The sequence below is a fragment of the Phacochoerus africanus genome, chromosome 5, assembly GCF_016906955.1.
Source record: "Phacochoerus africanus isolate WHEZ1 chromosome 5, ROS_Pafr_v1, whole genome shotgun sequence".
Classification (NCBI taxonomy): domain Eukaryota; kingdom Metazoa; phylum Chordata; class Mammalia; order Artiodactyla; family Suidae; genus Phacochoerus; species Phacochoerus africanus.
The window spans coordinates 1,282,749-1,298,034 of record NC_062548.1 but is presented as its reverse complement, the minus strand read 5'-3'; the positions used below and the strand labels follow the sequence as shown (position 1 = coordinate 1,298,034).

The following is a 15,286-nucleotide window of genomic DNA, read 5'->3' as shown; positions in this document are numbered from 1 at the left end:
GTTTGGGATGCTTATGGAAAAGTAAAAGGAGGGCAATATATAAATCAAAGATAAGAAATGTAATGGCTACTAAGAAAAAATTTATGGAAAAGGGTAGGCGTTCTGATCCTATGGCATCAAATCTACATTCCTAGGAATTGGATTCTTCTGTATAAATATTTAATTGGGGTAGTCAGAATGTGATTAGAGTAGTGAAATTAGTGTTAAGTGTGTAATTAATGTCAACATAAGATTTATTATTCTTTTTGGGATTATAACAAAACTAATTGGAAGTCAATTGTACTCTTTAATACTAAAAGAATGAAACCTTTATCAATACACAGATAAAGGAGTAATCATACTACATCTACAAAATGTCAATATCAGGCAGCAGGTTTGAAGCCAAAATGATGTGGAATTTTAATTGACATAGGAAGAAGACGATTAGGAAAGTAGAGCCAATGATTACATGTAAGCCATGGAATCCTGCAGCTATGAAGAAGGTTGAGCCACATACTCTGACTGAGGTTGTAAAGGGTGTTTTGTAATATTCTGAGGCCTGTAGGAGTGTGAAATAGACACCTAAGGCAATTGTAATAAAAGAGCTTGGATTATATGTTTATGGTTTCCTTCTACAAGGCTGTCGTGGGTGGGCTCAGGTGATGGATACTCCGGAGGCAAATAAGACTTAAGTATTAACAAGTGGTACCTCTAGTGGATTTAGAAGGCAGATGCCTGTTGGTGATCAGGATCCACCTAGCTCAGGTGTGGGAGCAAGGCCTAAGTGATAGAAAGCTCAGAAAAAGTCAGTAAAAAAGGTTTCAGAAGTAATGAATAGAATAATTCCATATTGAAGTCCTTTTTGATCAGTTGGTGTGGGGTAGCCTTGGAAGGTGCTTTCTCGGATGATATCTCATCATCAATGACATATTGTTAAGGTATTGGTTAATAGGCCTAATAATAGTGGTAGTATCGAATTAAAGTGAAATCATGTAACTAGGCTTGATGTTGGTAGAAAGGCTGAGAGAGCTCCTGTGAGGTCCATGATGTAATGGGTCATGAACCAGGGCTTACTAGATGATATGCATGGATCTGGTGTGTCATTATGTATTATCATGTAAATAAAGACTTACTAGTAAGGTGAAGATGTAAGCTTGAATCAGGGCCATGGTGAATTCAAGGAAAGCAAGTAGAATGAGAATGATAAATGTAATGAGGGCTGTGGTGGCACTACTATTAAATAGTGCTAGAGCTGCCCCTCCAATTAAATGAATTAATAAGTGCCCTGCTGGGATACTAGCCGTTAATTCAAACGATACAGCTAAAGCTATCGTTTGAATAAATAGACTAATATTTTTGATAATTGCTAATAGGAATAAGAGGAATTAGTGTTCCTTGCAGTAAAAAAAAATGGGCTAAGGATGCTTTTATGATGGAATCCGGTAATTACAGTTCTGACTCATAAAGGGATTGCTGTATCTAAATTTATTGGGAGTTGGGGAGTGGGTGTAAATGAATGTGGTAAAAGTCCTAGTAAATGTATTGACCCAATAAATGACAAGTGATGTAAGTATTAGTGTTCAGGTCTGTTCTTTTTTAAATGATTATTACAAATAGCTATTCTTTGCTTAAATATGAGCTAATCGTTGTTGGATGGAAATTGTGTGGTTGTTGATTAGTCAACTGGATGTGGGAAATAAAATGCTTAGGAATACAGGATTAAGATAAGGAAATCTTATTGCTGGGGTAATAAAAGAGGCAAATGAATTTTCATTCATTTTGTTTCTCAAGGGGTGGATTGTTTTGCATATTAGTAGAATTTAATTCTGGATTTGAAGGGTAATTGCATTTTTAAATTTTAGTTGAAATATAGTGAATAAGACTAAAATTATTGATGAAAGAGTGATGAATCATGATGATGTGGCCAGTTGTGGCATATCATTAAGGAGAGGTTTAACTCCCAGGCTTTTAACTTAAAAGGTTAGTGCTAATTAGCTTCCTAATGAATCTATAATATTGATGCCAATCGTTCCTCAAAATATTTTAGTGGAACTAAAATATTTAGTGGAATCACGATAGGCCTGAAGCATTATTTGACCCCCAAATTTCTGAGCATTGTCTATAGTACTGGCCTGGTGGTATTGATATAATGATGGTTTGGTTTAGGTGTCCTGGGACAGTATCAGTTTTGAGGACTAACGAAGGGAGAGCTCATGAGTGAAAACATTTACAAAGAGTTAATATTAGGATGCTTCTCTCTTCTTGGTAGAACTCATAGTTATCAACTTCTAGGAATTGTAGTTCCCCTGGTTTTAGATCTAATGTAAGAATTATATATGAGTCAAAATTTACATTTTACGTCTTCATAATCTGTGTATTTGTAACTTCAATATCATTGGAGCCCTATAGTTTTTAGAGTCAGAAAGTAGTTGTTGATTTCATCTATCATGTAAAAAATTTTTGGTGGTAGGGCAATTAGAATAATATCTGCTAAAAGTGTTCAAAATATTTCTACTTCTTGTGCTTGTATGTGTCAATTTAGTTGTTAGTGTGAATGAAATACTATATAGGGCCAAAAAGCTGATTAAAAATACGATTATTAACATATGATCAGGGAAGTGTAGGAATTCTTCTATGATAGGTGATGTTGCATCTTGAAATTCTAGCTGGAAGAGATATACCATAGAGATACATAGGGTTTTCACCTCTAATTTAACTTTGACAAAGTTATGTACAATTTTACCTTATGTATTGAGAAAGATATTATGGTTATTGTTTTGGCTTCAAACCGGTGGAAGAGGGTTCGATTCCTTTCTTATTTATTTGCATTCTAAATTTGTAGTAGTTCTACTATTGAGATTTCTCCTTTTGATGTAAATGCTTCTCAGATTATAAAAAACATTAGTATTACTGTTGTTAGTGAAATGAATGAGCCTATGATTAAATAGTATTACATGTTGTGTATGTATCAGGGCAGTCAGAATATGTGGTATTCCAGATATGCCAAGGAAGCACTGTGGGAAGAAAGTTATGTTTATGCCCACAAATATAATTACAAAATGAACTTTTGCTAATACTGAGTTGAATGTGTAACCTGATAATGATAACAGTGGGAATCAATGTACAAATTATCCTATAATAGCAAATACTGCTCCTGTTGATAACATGTAGTGGAAATGTGCAGCTACATAATATGTACTGTGAAGAATGATGTCTATGGATGACTTGGCTAAAATGGTTCCTGTAAAACCACCTACTGCTAAAAAGGAAAATAAAGTCTAGCACACATAGTATTGCAGGATATCTTTTTTTTTTTTTTTGGTCTTTTTAGGGCCACACCTGAGGCATATGGAGGTTCCCAGGCTAGGGGTCAAATCAGAGCTACAGCTTCCAGCCTACACCACAGCCACAGCAACACCAGATCCACACTGCATCTTCAACCTACACCACAGCTCACGGCAATGCCAGATCCTTAACCCTCTGAGTGAGGCCAGGTATCAAACCTGCATCCTCATGGATGCTAGTCAGATTCATTTCCACTGAGCCATGACAGGAATTCCTGCAGGGGATCATTTGATGAAAAAGCTGAACCCAAATGTCCATCAACAGATGATTGGATTTGGAAGAGGTGGTATATATACACAATGGAATACTACTCAGCCATAAAGAAGAATGACATAATGCCATTTGCAGCAACATGGATGGAACTAGAGAATCTCATACTGAGTGAAATGAGCCAGAAAGACAAAGACAAATACCATATGATATCACTTATAACTGGAATCTAATATCCAGCACAAATGAACATCTCCTCAGAAAAGAAAATCATAGACTTGGAGAAAAGACTTGTGGCTGCCTGATGGGAGGGGTAGGGAGTGGGAGGGATCGGGAGCTTGGGCTTATCAGACACAACTTAGAATAGATGTACAAGGAGATCCTGCTGAGTAGCATTGAGAACTTTGTCTAGATACCCATGTTGCAACAGAACAAAGGGTGGGAAAAAAATGTAATTGTAATGTATACATGTAAGGATAACCTGACCCCCTTGCTGTACAGTGGGGAAAAAAAAAAGATGAAAATAAAGTTCTTTTGATTGCAAAATACCATTAAAAAAAAAAGCTGAAAGCTGCTAATCAGCTATATACTTTTACCACTGTGGGAATAATGATAATTACAGTAAATGATGTAAAGAATGCTTTTGTATCAACATCTATATCTACTGTAAGTATATGATGGGCTCATACAATATATCCTAAGAAGCCAATAGAGATGGCTCACACTACGCCCATATATCCAAAAGGCTCTTTTTTTCTTGAATAATATATCACAATACGTGAGATTATTCCAAATCCAGGTAAAATAAGAATATAAATTTCAGGGTGATCAAAAAAATCAGAACAGATGTTGGTATAAAATTGGGTTTCCCCCTCTTATGGGGTCAAAAAGTTGGGGTTTTTTTTTTTTTTGGTCTTTTTTTGCCTTTTTTAGGGCCACTCCTGCGGCATATGGAGGTTCCCAGGCTAGGGGTCTAATCGGAGCTGTAGCCGCTGGCCTACACCAGAGCCACAGCAACTCGGGATCCGAGCCGAGTCTGCGACCTACAGCACGGCTCATGGCAATGCCGGATCCTTAACCCACTGAGCGAGGCCAGAGATCGAACTTGCAACCTCATAGTTCCTAGTCAGATTCATTAATCAATGCACCACGATAGGAACTCCAAAAAAGTTGTTTCGATTTCAGTATATTAGTAGCATGGTAATCCTGGCTGCTAATACTGGTGGTAGTGATGATGATAATAATATAGTTATGATTAGACAGATCAAACAAATAACAGTGTTTGGTATTTATATATAATGGAAGATTTTATATTATAATTATGGTGATATAATTAATAGCACCTGGAATTGAGGCAACACCTGCTAAATGTAAAGAAAAAATGGTAGGATTAACTCAAGCCCCTGCCTGTTAACTGAAGCCTGAGCTAAGTTACTAGCTAAAGGTGGCTATACAATTCAGCCTATACCAGCACCAGCTTCTACTATTGATGATGCAAGTGAAAGTAAGAAGGAGGGCGGAAGTAATGAAAAATTTGTGTCATTTATGCGAGGAAATAGTGTAACCGGTGCTCCAGTTATCAGTGGTACTAGTCAGTTTCCATGCTCTCTGGTAATAATAGTTACAATTATGAAGAAAATTATTACAAGTGCATGGACTGTTACAACTATGTTATAAATTTGGTCATTTGCAAGTAATGCTCCAGGCTGACCTAGTTCACCACAAATCAGTTGGCTTAAGGCAGTGCCCACTATTCCAACCCAAGCACCAAATAGGTATAGGGGTGCTGATATCTTTATGGTTGGTTGAGAATAATCAGCAGTTTATGGTTATAGATAAAATGGCTGAGTAAGCATTAGACTGTAAATCTAAAGACAGAGGATGAGTCCTCTTTTTGCCAAGTCCTGTGGTGAATTAAACATATTGAATTGCAAATTCAAATAAGTATCTTCAATTCTACTGGGGCTTCTCCCACTGACAGTGGGAGAAGTAGTTGACTATTGTGTTTTGTTAGCTGTTAACTAAAAGTTTTGTGGGAAGGTAATCCCACCAATCTAGTGAGGATTTAGCTTAATTAAAGTCTTTGATTTGCATTCAATTTATGTAGGATAGAGTCTTTCAATCCTTATTAAACAAGAATTAAGTTAATTATGCTTGTTTAGTGCTTTGAAGGCTCTGTATTAACCTAAGTTCCTAGTCCAGTACTGAGAGAATTGGTGTGAGGGGTAGAAGTAATGTGAATATTACAGTTATTCTTGGTAGGAAATTTGTTTTACATGCTCAAACTGTCATTTAATTTTTATGTTGTTAGTTGAGGGGAATAAGGTTAGTGATGTAGAGTATATAAGTCATAGGCAGAAATATAGATTAAGTAGTGCTGTGATAGCTACTAGGGTAGGTAAAATGTTACTATTTTTTGTTATTTCTTGAACGAGTATTCATTTGGGTATAAATCCTGATAAGGATAGAAGACCTCCTACTGATAATAGAACGGTGAGAATTAAGGGTTGTGGTGATGGGTATTTTGTATCATGGGTATGATAATGATAGTGTGGTAGAGACTGAGATATGAATTAATAATATGAATATTATATTATTAGTGTAAATTAGTAGGTTTAAGATTGTTATCATTGGATATATAATAAAATAATTGTTATTTGTCTTATGTGGACGATTGATGAATAAGCTATAGTTTTTTTGTAATTGGGTTTAAGTCCTCCTCATCTTCCATGAATAATAATAAATTTAGTTTAATTGATGGAGAAATTTGATGTAGAACTAATAGGGGTGCTGGTTTTTCTCATAAGATTAAGCCTGCTGTTAGTGGAATGCCTTGTGTGACTTTAGATACTCAGAAGTACAATGGGGATAACCCTAATTTTATGATTAGGGCTATAGTTATAATTACTGATGCTGTTGGATTAAATATTTGTATAATGATTCATTGGCCAGAATAGAGTAGGTTAATAATGATGGCTATTTTAAGTAATATTGATGTGGTGGCTTGTGTTAAGAAGTATTTAGTGGGAGTTCCCATCGTGGCTCAGCGGAAACAAACCTGACTAGTATCCATGAGGACGCAGGTTCAATCCCTGGTCGGTTCAGTGGGTTAAGGATCTGGCGTTGGCATGAGCTGAGGTGTAGGTTGCAGATGCGGCTCGGATCCCACATTGCTGTGGCTGTGGTGTAGGCTGACAGCTACAGCTCCAATTGGACCCCTAGCCTGGGAACCTCCATATGCCATGGGTGCAGCTCTAAAAAGACCAAGGGGAAAAAAACCCAGTATTTAGTGGATGATTCTGTGGCCTATGGATTACAATTTTTTATTATAACAGGGATAATATCCAATATGTTTATTTCAAACACAATTCAGATCAGTAATCAGTGTGAGCTGGTTATTACAATCATGGTTTCTGGGAAAAAATAGTTGCTAAGCTACTGATAAAGATAATAGGGTTTATTAGTACAGGAAAGGTATAAAGCAACATTTTCAGGATATAGGCAGACTAGCTTATTTAGCTGACCTTACTACCAAATGTGGTAGCACAAAGAATTTAGAATTTTTAAGAATAGGTTAAATTCCTATAATTCTAGAAATAAGAGGATTTAAAGCTCTATTATTTACTGTCAACGTAACTCTTTTGTCAGACCTATTTCTTACGCTTGTAGGGGTGCTTGATGTCATAATAGGTAGTGAGACATTTTGTACACATAGGGCCAGTGTTAGTGGCAGTAAACTTTCTCAAAGTATTGAAATTGTAGGTGGGATGCTCAAATTCCTATGAAGGAAATTTTTAGCATCCATATTTTGACAGAAAATTTTGTTGTGTATAGTTCTGGCATGTGATGGTCATGGAATGCTCCTAGAAATAGGATTGTTGTAAAAATGTTTATTATGATATTCTTGTCATGTTCTCTTATGAAAAATATAGCTAATGGGCCTGCTGCACATTCTACACTGAAGCTGGATGCAAGTTGTGGGGCTCTATTAGTTTTTGCTGGAGTAGAAATGAGTTGTATTATGGCTAGAAGTTGGGATGTGACGATCAGTGTTCTTGTGTTGTGATGAAGGTTGTTGGGTTCTTGCGTTGTGGTGAAGGTTGAAAGAATAAAGGATCCATTTATTTAAAAGATTGATATGAGAATAATTTCCAGGGTTACTTTGTATGAAATTGTTTGTGCTACTGCTCATTGAGCTCCAAGTAGTGCATTTTTTTTTTTGTCCTTTGTCTTTTTAGGGCCGTACCCGCGGCATATGGAATCCAATTGGAGCTGTAGCTGCAGGCCTACACCAGAGCCACAACAACACCAGATCCGAGCCACGTCTGCAACCTACACCACAGCTCACAGCAACACCGGATCCTTAACCCACTGAGTGAGGCCAGGGATCGAACATACAACCTCATGGTTCCTAGTCGGATTTGTTTCCACTGTGCCACAACAGGAACTCCGATTAGTGCATATTTTGAATTGGAAACTCATCTGGATGATAGAATGGAGTAGATGGCTAGTCTTGATACGCTAGCATGAATAATACTCCTAGATTTATGTTGATGAGAGGGCAAGGTATGGATAGGGGAATTCATATGGTTAAGGCTAAAGTTAGGGCTAGGACTGGTGAGATAATAAATATGGAAATAGAAGATATAGCTGATCATAATGGTTCTTTAAAGAATAATTTAACTGTGTTGGCAATATGTTGTAGTAGGCCATATGGTCTGAGGCTATTTGGTCCTTTTCAAAGTTGCGTATAGCCTGGTATTTTTCATTAAGTAGTGTGAGGAATGCCACAGTTAGACGAATTGGAGTAATAAGTATTAAGATATTCATTATAAACATTTTGTTAGGGAGAGGATTTGAACCTCTAGTTATAGAGGTGTAAGTTTTACGCAATTGCTGGGCTCTGCCGCTTTAAACAAACCCTCTTGAGCCAGGTGTTTATACATTAATTTAAGATTATATCATTAATTAGATTTTTCATAAAGTGGGCCTTCTTTCTCTTGTTATTTTCTACTGGGTGAAATAGAAAGCAACCTGGATTACTCCAATCTGAACTCAGATCATGTAGGACTTTAATTGTTGAACAACTGAAACTTTAATAGGAGTTACACCATTGAAACATCCTGATCCAACATCGAGGTCATAAACCCTATTGTTGATAGTGATTCTAGAATAGGATTGTGCTGTTATTCCTGGGGTAACTTGGTCCATTGATCAGTTTTTTGGATCAATAAGTGATAATATATTTTGACTAGTTGGTCTAGATTTTAATCACTTGGAGATTTTTTTTTGTTCTTTGAGGTCACTCCAGCCAAAATGTTTAACCCACATGAAAATTACATTATTCCTTGGTGGTCAAAATTATTTGAGGGGGGTTAATTAATTAAAGTGCCATAGGTCTTCTCATCTCATTTTATCATCCTCACCTGTTCATGGGGAATGTCAATTTCACTGATTGAGACTAAGAGACAATAAAACCCTTGTGTGGCTTAGAGAACAAGCGATTGATACCTTTGCACAGTCAGGATACCATGGCCATTTAACAAACATCATGGGCAGGCACATGTAATACTAGTTATGCTAGAGGTGATATTTTTGGTAAACAGAGTTTGTGTTTGTTGAGTTCATTTTACTTTTTAAACTCTTCCTTGAATGCTTGCTTATGTTGGATTCATGGTATATTTAATAAACATTTTAATGTCTAGATTTATTTGCTGTTAACTATCTGTAGAACATCAGTTACTGATGTAAGCTTATACAAGGAAAATATTTCTTTTTACTTATATTAACATTATTGCTTCTATTGATTAATAGATTAGTTCAGTATCAAACTAGGGGCTGATTCATTTGTTGTTGTTATTAAGGCTATTATGTTGTTGAGCTTGAATGCTTTTTTAATTGGTGGGTGGTTTTAAGCCAACTATGGTGTTAATTTTTTACTCTCTAGCTAAGGTTGTATCCTATTTCTAAAAAGCTGTACCTTTTTAGGAATTCTCTGGTGGAACAGCAGGTTAAGAATCTGGTGTTGCCACTGCTGTGGCTTGGGTTCAGTCCCTAGCCTGGGAACTTCTGCTTGCCACAGGTGCAACCCCAAAAGAGCTACCTTTTTAGACTAGCATTTAAAAATATATTAACATTTATTATTTAGGGAGTAATTTTTAAAGTTGAACTAGGATTCTTTCCTGGACAACCAGCTATCCCCAAGCTTGTTGTGCTAAACACCTCTACTTGTATATCTCACTATTTGCCACATAGATGAGTTCGTTTTAGTAAACTGATCATAAGTAACGTGTCTGGTTTAGGGGTATTTGGCTTAACTTCTCTTTGTTAAACATTTACAGGTTAAATCATTCTGCATTGCTTTTTGTTACTTTTAATATTTCTTTTGTTATTCCCTTGTGGTACTTTATAGCACCAAGAATTTTAAAACTTCTGTCACCTATAATTTAAATATTGGGTGAATGGTTTATTTGGTTTGCTTATGATAGTTGAATTTGTGGGAGGTTTGGGCTAGACTTAGTTCAAAGAATTCATAAATTATGAAATCTCCTGGGTGTAAATAAGGTGCTTTGGTTTAAGTACACTTTGATTTATCCTATCATATTTTCCAGTATGCTTACCTCATTATGACTTGTCTCTTCTTATATACTTAATATTTGTTAGTGGGTTATAGTGATTTAATATATATGTATATATATATAAAATGTTAGGTCAAGGGGTGTGTGTGTGTGTGTGTGTGTGTGTGTGTGTGTGTGTGTGTTGCTTTTTAGAGCTACATCTGCGGCATGTGAAAGTTCCCAGGCTAGGGGTCAAATTGGACCTGCAGCTGCTGGCCTACGCCACAGCCAAAGCAACCCAGGATCCAAGCCACATCTGCAACCTACATCTCAGCTCAAGGCAATGCCAGATCCTTAACCCACTAAGGGGGGCCAGGGATCAAACCTGCATTTTCATGGATTCTAGTCAGGTTCCTTTCCACTGAGCCACAACAGGAACTTCTTAATGTATAGTAATTATGCTTACTGTTATTCCTTTTTAGGGTTTGCTGAAGATGGCGGTATATAGGCTGAATTAGCAAGGGTTAGTGAGGTTTATTGGAGTTTATTGATTATAAACAGGCTTCTCTAGAGGAGTATGAAGCACCACCAAGTCTTTTGTTTTAAATTGCTGCTACTAGTACTCTGGCAAATAGTTTTGTCATTGTAATTATTTGAGTTTAGGGCTAGGCATAGTGGGGTATCTAATCCCAGTTTGGGGTCTTAGCTATCATGGCATCAGGAAATATTAAAGTTATTTTCGTTGTTTACTTATTTTAGCTGTGGCTTTTTATAGCTTAGTTAGAATTTAACTTTATTTTTTATTTCTCTTTAACACACTTTACACCATTTTTCTATTAATTTGGGTTAATCGTATGATTGCAATGGCTGGCATGAAATTTACCACCAGTAGCTAATATAAATTAGTCAAACTTTCATTTATGGCTTAATTTTTATCAATGCTGTTTCCTGTTGGGGGGTGGTAAAGCAAGGCATTATGAGCTACTGCTTCGGTGTACTTGATACCTGCTCATTTTAATCTTTATGATTTTGAGGGAATTCTCACTGGGTGGATGCTTGCATGTGTAATTTTATTAAAAACTAATAGACTGGGACCAAACCTATTTGTTTATGGAGTTGGTAAACTCATCTAGGTATTTTCAGTGTCTTGCTTTAGGTTTTAAGCTCATTATCAAGTTGAATTATATTTATACGTAGTGAAGTAGCATGTATATGTTTGATTTATGTGATTTTGTTAGCTTTAGTGTTGAGATTTTACTTTATTTTGATTAAAAATGGCTGATAGATCTAGGGAGATGTCTGTCTATACAAGTATATATATCTAAGTAATTCATTGGTAAAATAGGGCTTATTTTCATGGTCCATTTTACTTTGAGCTCTATAATGTCTGTGTTTTGTTGAATAGATTAATTAGATTCTGTGTGTATAAGTATGAGGTAAATAATGCACAATTATACATATATTATGTATGATGTGTATGTACTTGTGTTTGTGGTAATACAAATAATACATAAAGATATACTGGGTAGAAAAAGTGCCATTTTAATACTGATGCAGTACTTCATAGTTTATAAATATCCAATAACAAACATTCTGGGAATAGTTTCAGTAGAATTTCAGCTTTGGTGCTGATGATAGAGCTGGAGCTTCTTCCTTGAGTCTTAGGGAGATGTTTGTTCTCCTTTTCTGCTTTACAAGACCAGGGTATTAAATGTACTACAGAGAGTCTTCATTTTAGGAGATTATTTTCAATAATGCCAGTTACTGGTATTAGCACTAGAATTGAAAAGAAGTATAAGAAGGATGCTAATTGTCCAGTATAAATGAAGGGGTGTTCTACAGGCTGTCCTCTGATTCATGTTAATGTCAGCAGGTCTGCTACCAATACTCAGAGTATGCATTAGCTAAAGGGTTGAAGTGTTATGCTTCATTGTTTGGATGTATGGAGTATTAGAATGAGTTCTGGGACTACAAATTGAGAAAATTAGGGCTATTACACCTCCTATTTTATTGGAAATTGATCATAGAATTGTGTATGTAGGAAATACAACTGTGGCTTAATATAGTGTGGTGTGTTGAAAGGATTTGCTGAGGTACAGTTGTCTGGGTCTCCTAAGATGGGTAAAAATAAGCACTGATATTAGCACCTAGAATGTCTTTAATTGTGTAGTGTGGGTGGAATGGAATTTTATCTATGTTGGATGAATTTTCTATAGGATTACTAGAGCCTGCTTCATGGAGAAATAATAGATGGATGGCTGCAAGGGATTACACACACACCACACACACACACACACACACACAGTGGGCATTTAGAACTAAATTAAGTATACTTTCAATAACATTACACTGCTTTGTGGGTAGTGCAGCTACCTTATAACAAAGTATTTACAGTTCCTTCCTCCTATCCCTTATAACATGGCTATCATTCATTACACTTATCCACAGGGCATAATCTCCTAATTGCTTCTGTTTTCTATTCTATTCTATTCTGTTCTGTTCTGTTCTGTTCTGTTCTGTTCTGTTCTGTTCTGTTCTGTTCTATTCTATTCTATTCTATTCTATTCTATTCTATTCTATTCTATTCTATTTGCTTATTAGGTCCACACTCGTGGCATATGGAAGTTCTCAGCCTAGGGGTCTAATCAGAGCTACAACTGCTGGCCTGCACCACAGCCACAGCAATGCCAGAGCCAAGCCTCATCTGTGACCTACACCACAGCTCATGGCAATGCTGGATCCTTAACCCACTGAGCGAGACCAGCGATCAAACCTGAGTCCTCATGGATACTAGCTGTATTTGTTTCTGCTGAGCCATGACAGGAACTCCCTGTTGCTGTTATTATTTTGAACAAACTATCTTTTGCATCAATTAAGAATAAGAAAAATAAAAGATTTTACTTTACCTTCATTTAGTCCTTCCCAAACACTGTTTCTTCATGTAGATCCAAATTTCTAACCTATACCAATTTTCTTTTCCCTGAAGAATTTTTTTAAACATTTTTTTATAAAACAGATCTACTGGTAACAAATTCCCTCAATTTCTATTAGAGAAATTCTTTTATTTCACCTTTGAATAATAATTTCACTGAATACGTAATTTTAATTTGGTAGCTTTTACTTTAATACTTTTATGTATTTTGCCTCACTCTCTTTTTGCTTGCATGTTTTCTGCAAATAAATCCAGTGTAATTTTTATCCTTGTTCATCTATAGATAAGTGTATGCCTCTTTCTCTCCATGAGCTCCTTCAATATTTTCTTTGTCTTTGATTTTCTGCAATTTGAATATGATATGCCTATCTGTATTATAATGTTTGGTATAACTCTATTATAATGCTTGGTATAACTCTATTATAATGCTTGGTATAACTCTGAGATTCTTGGATCTGTGGTATGGTGTCTGTCTTTAATTTTGGAATATTCTCAGAAAATTATTACTTCAAATATTTCTTAGGTTTCTTTCTCTTTCTTCCCTGTCTGATATTCCTACAATACATTTGTTACCCTTTTTCTAATTGTTCCAAATACAGTTCTTGGATATTCTGTCTCATTTTTCCACTCATTTTTCTTTTTGCTATTTAGTTTGTGACAATTTTTTCTTCTTTTTTTAGGGCTATACCTGAGGCATATGGAAGTTCCCCAGGCTAGGGATCAAATTGGACCTGCAGCTACCGGCCTACATCACAGCAATGCCAGATCCGAGCCACATCTGTGACATACCACGGCTCATGGTAACACCAGATCCTTAACCCACTGAGCAAGGCCAGCAATCAAATCTGTATCCTCATGGATGCTAGTCGGGTTCTTAACCTGCTGAGCCATGACAGGAACTCCTTTAGTTTGTGACAGTTTTGTTTACACATCTTCACACTAAGTAATTATTTCCTCAGCCATGTTAATCTGCTGATGGGTCCATTAAAAGCATTTGTTTTTGTTAAAATTTTATTTCTATCATTTTCTTTTGATTCTTAATTCTCATCTCTCTGCTTAAATTCCCATTTTTGTTCTTGCATATTATCCATGTTTTCCGTTAGATCCCTTGATCAATTAATCATATTTATTTTAAATTCCTTAATGAAAAAATTTTTAAAAAGTTAAAAAAAACTTAAGAAAAGTGAAAAAAAAATAAATTCCTGATCTGATAATTCTAAAATCTCTGCTATATCTGCATCTAGTTGTGATGCTTACTTTCTCTTCATAACGTGTCTTTTTTTAAAATATGCCTATAATTTTTTACTGAAAGCTGGGCATCATGAAGCAGATAAAAGGAACTGAGCTAAATTGGCCTTTAGTGTGAGGTTTTCTGTTATCTGTCTAGGAAAAAGCTATATTTACTGTTTACTGTAGCTGTAGGTGTCAGAAGTTCAAATTTCCTCTGGCGTCCTTGTTTTTGTCTCCCCTGTTGTTTTTGGATTTCTCTGAGGACTTGCTTCTAAAATAGGTCTGAGTCTTTCTGTTATTTAAGCTGTAATCCCCTGTTACTATACAGAAATCCTATTTGTTAGCAATAAGGTGGTGAAGGAGGAGGAACATGCCATAGTTCTTCGATTAGGTATCAGCCCATGTCCCAGGCTGTGACCTTCACTAGACCTTCTCAGCTTCACTCCTTTAGGTGAGACAGGAAGGCTAGAGTGGGCTGTGTTGGACATATCCATTCCCCCAAGTCCATGAGGTGCGGAAAAATTTAAGTTGGCTATGTTCTGGTAAAACAGTTTCCCTTGAGAAGAGGCCATTGTTAGGGAAAACAGAATATACTCTTCTCCTTCCCCTGCTGGAAGCATGAGGAGATTTTTTTTCCTGATTTTCATCATGAGAACCTGGTGGGGCTCCTTAAAGTAGAACTCATGAAAATTCTATAAGGCCAGGATTACCCTGATATCAAAATTAAAGATATTGCAAAAATATAAAATTATAGATCAATACCACTGACGAATGTAGTTGCAGAAATCCTCAACAAAAACATTAGCAAACCAAATTCAGGAATACATTAGAAGGATCATACACCATGGTCAAGTGGGATTACACCCATGGACGCAAGGATGGTTCAATATCTACAAATCGACCAATGTGATACACTGCGTCAGGAATTGAAGAATAAGAATCATTTGATCATATCAGTAGATGTAGAAAGGTTTTTGACAAAATTCAACATCCATGATGATAAAAACTCTCTAGAAATTGGGCCTAGAGGGAG

At 36.1% G+C, this 15,286-nt stretch overlaps 1 pseudogene; it reads right to left on the bottom strand.

Moving 5' to 3' along the window:
- Positions 1-1,082: 1,082 nt before the first annotated feature.
- LOC125126958 (ATP synthase subunit a-like) lies at positions 1,083-1,757 on the bottom strand (annotated as a pseudogene).
- Between the last annotated feature and the right edge of the window lie 13,529 nt (positions 1,758-15,286).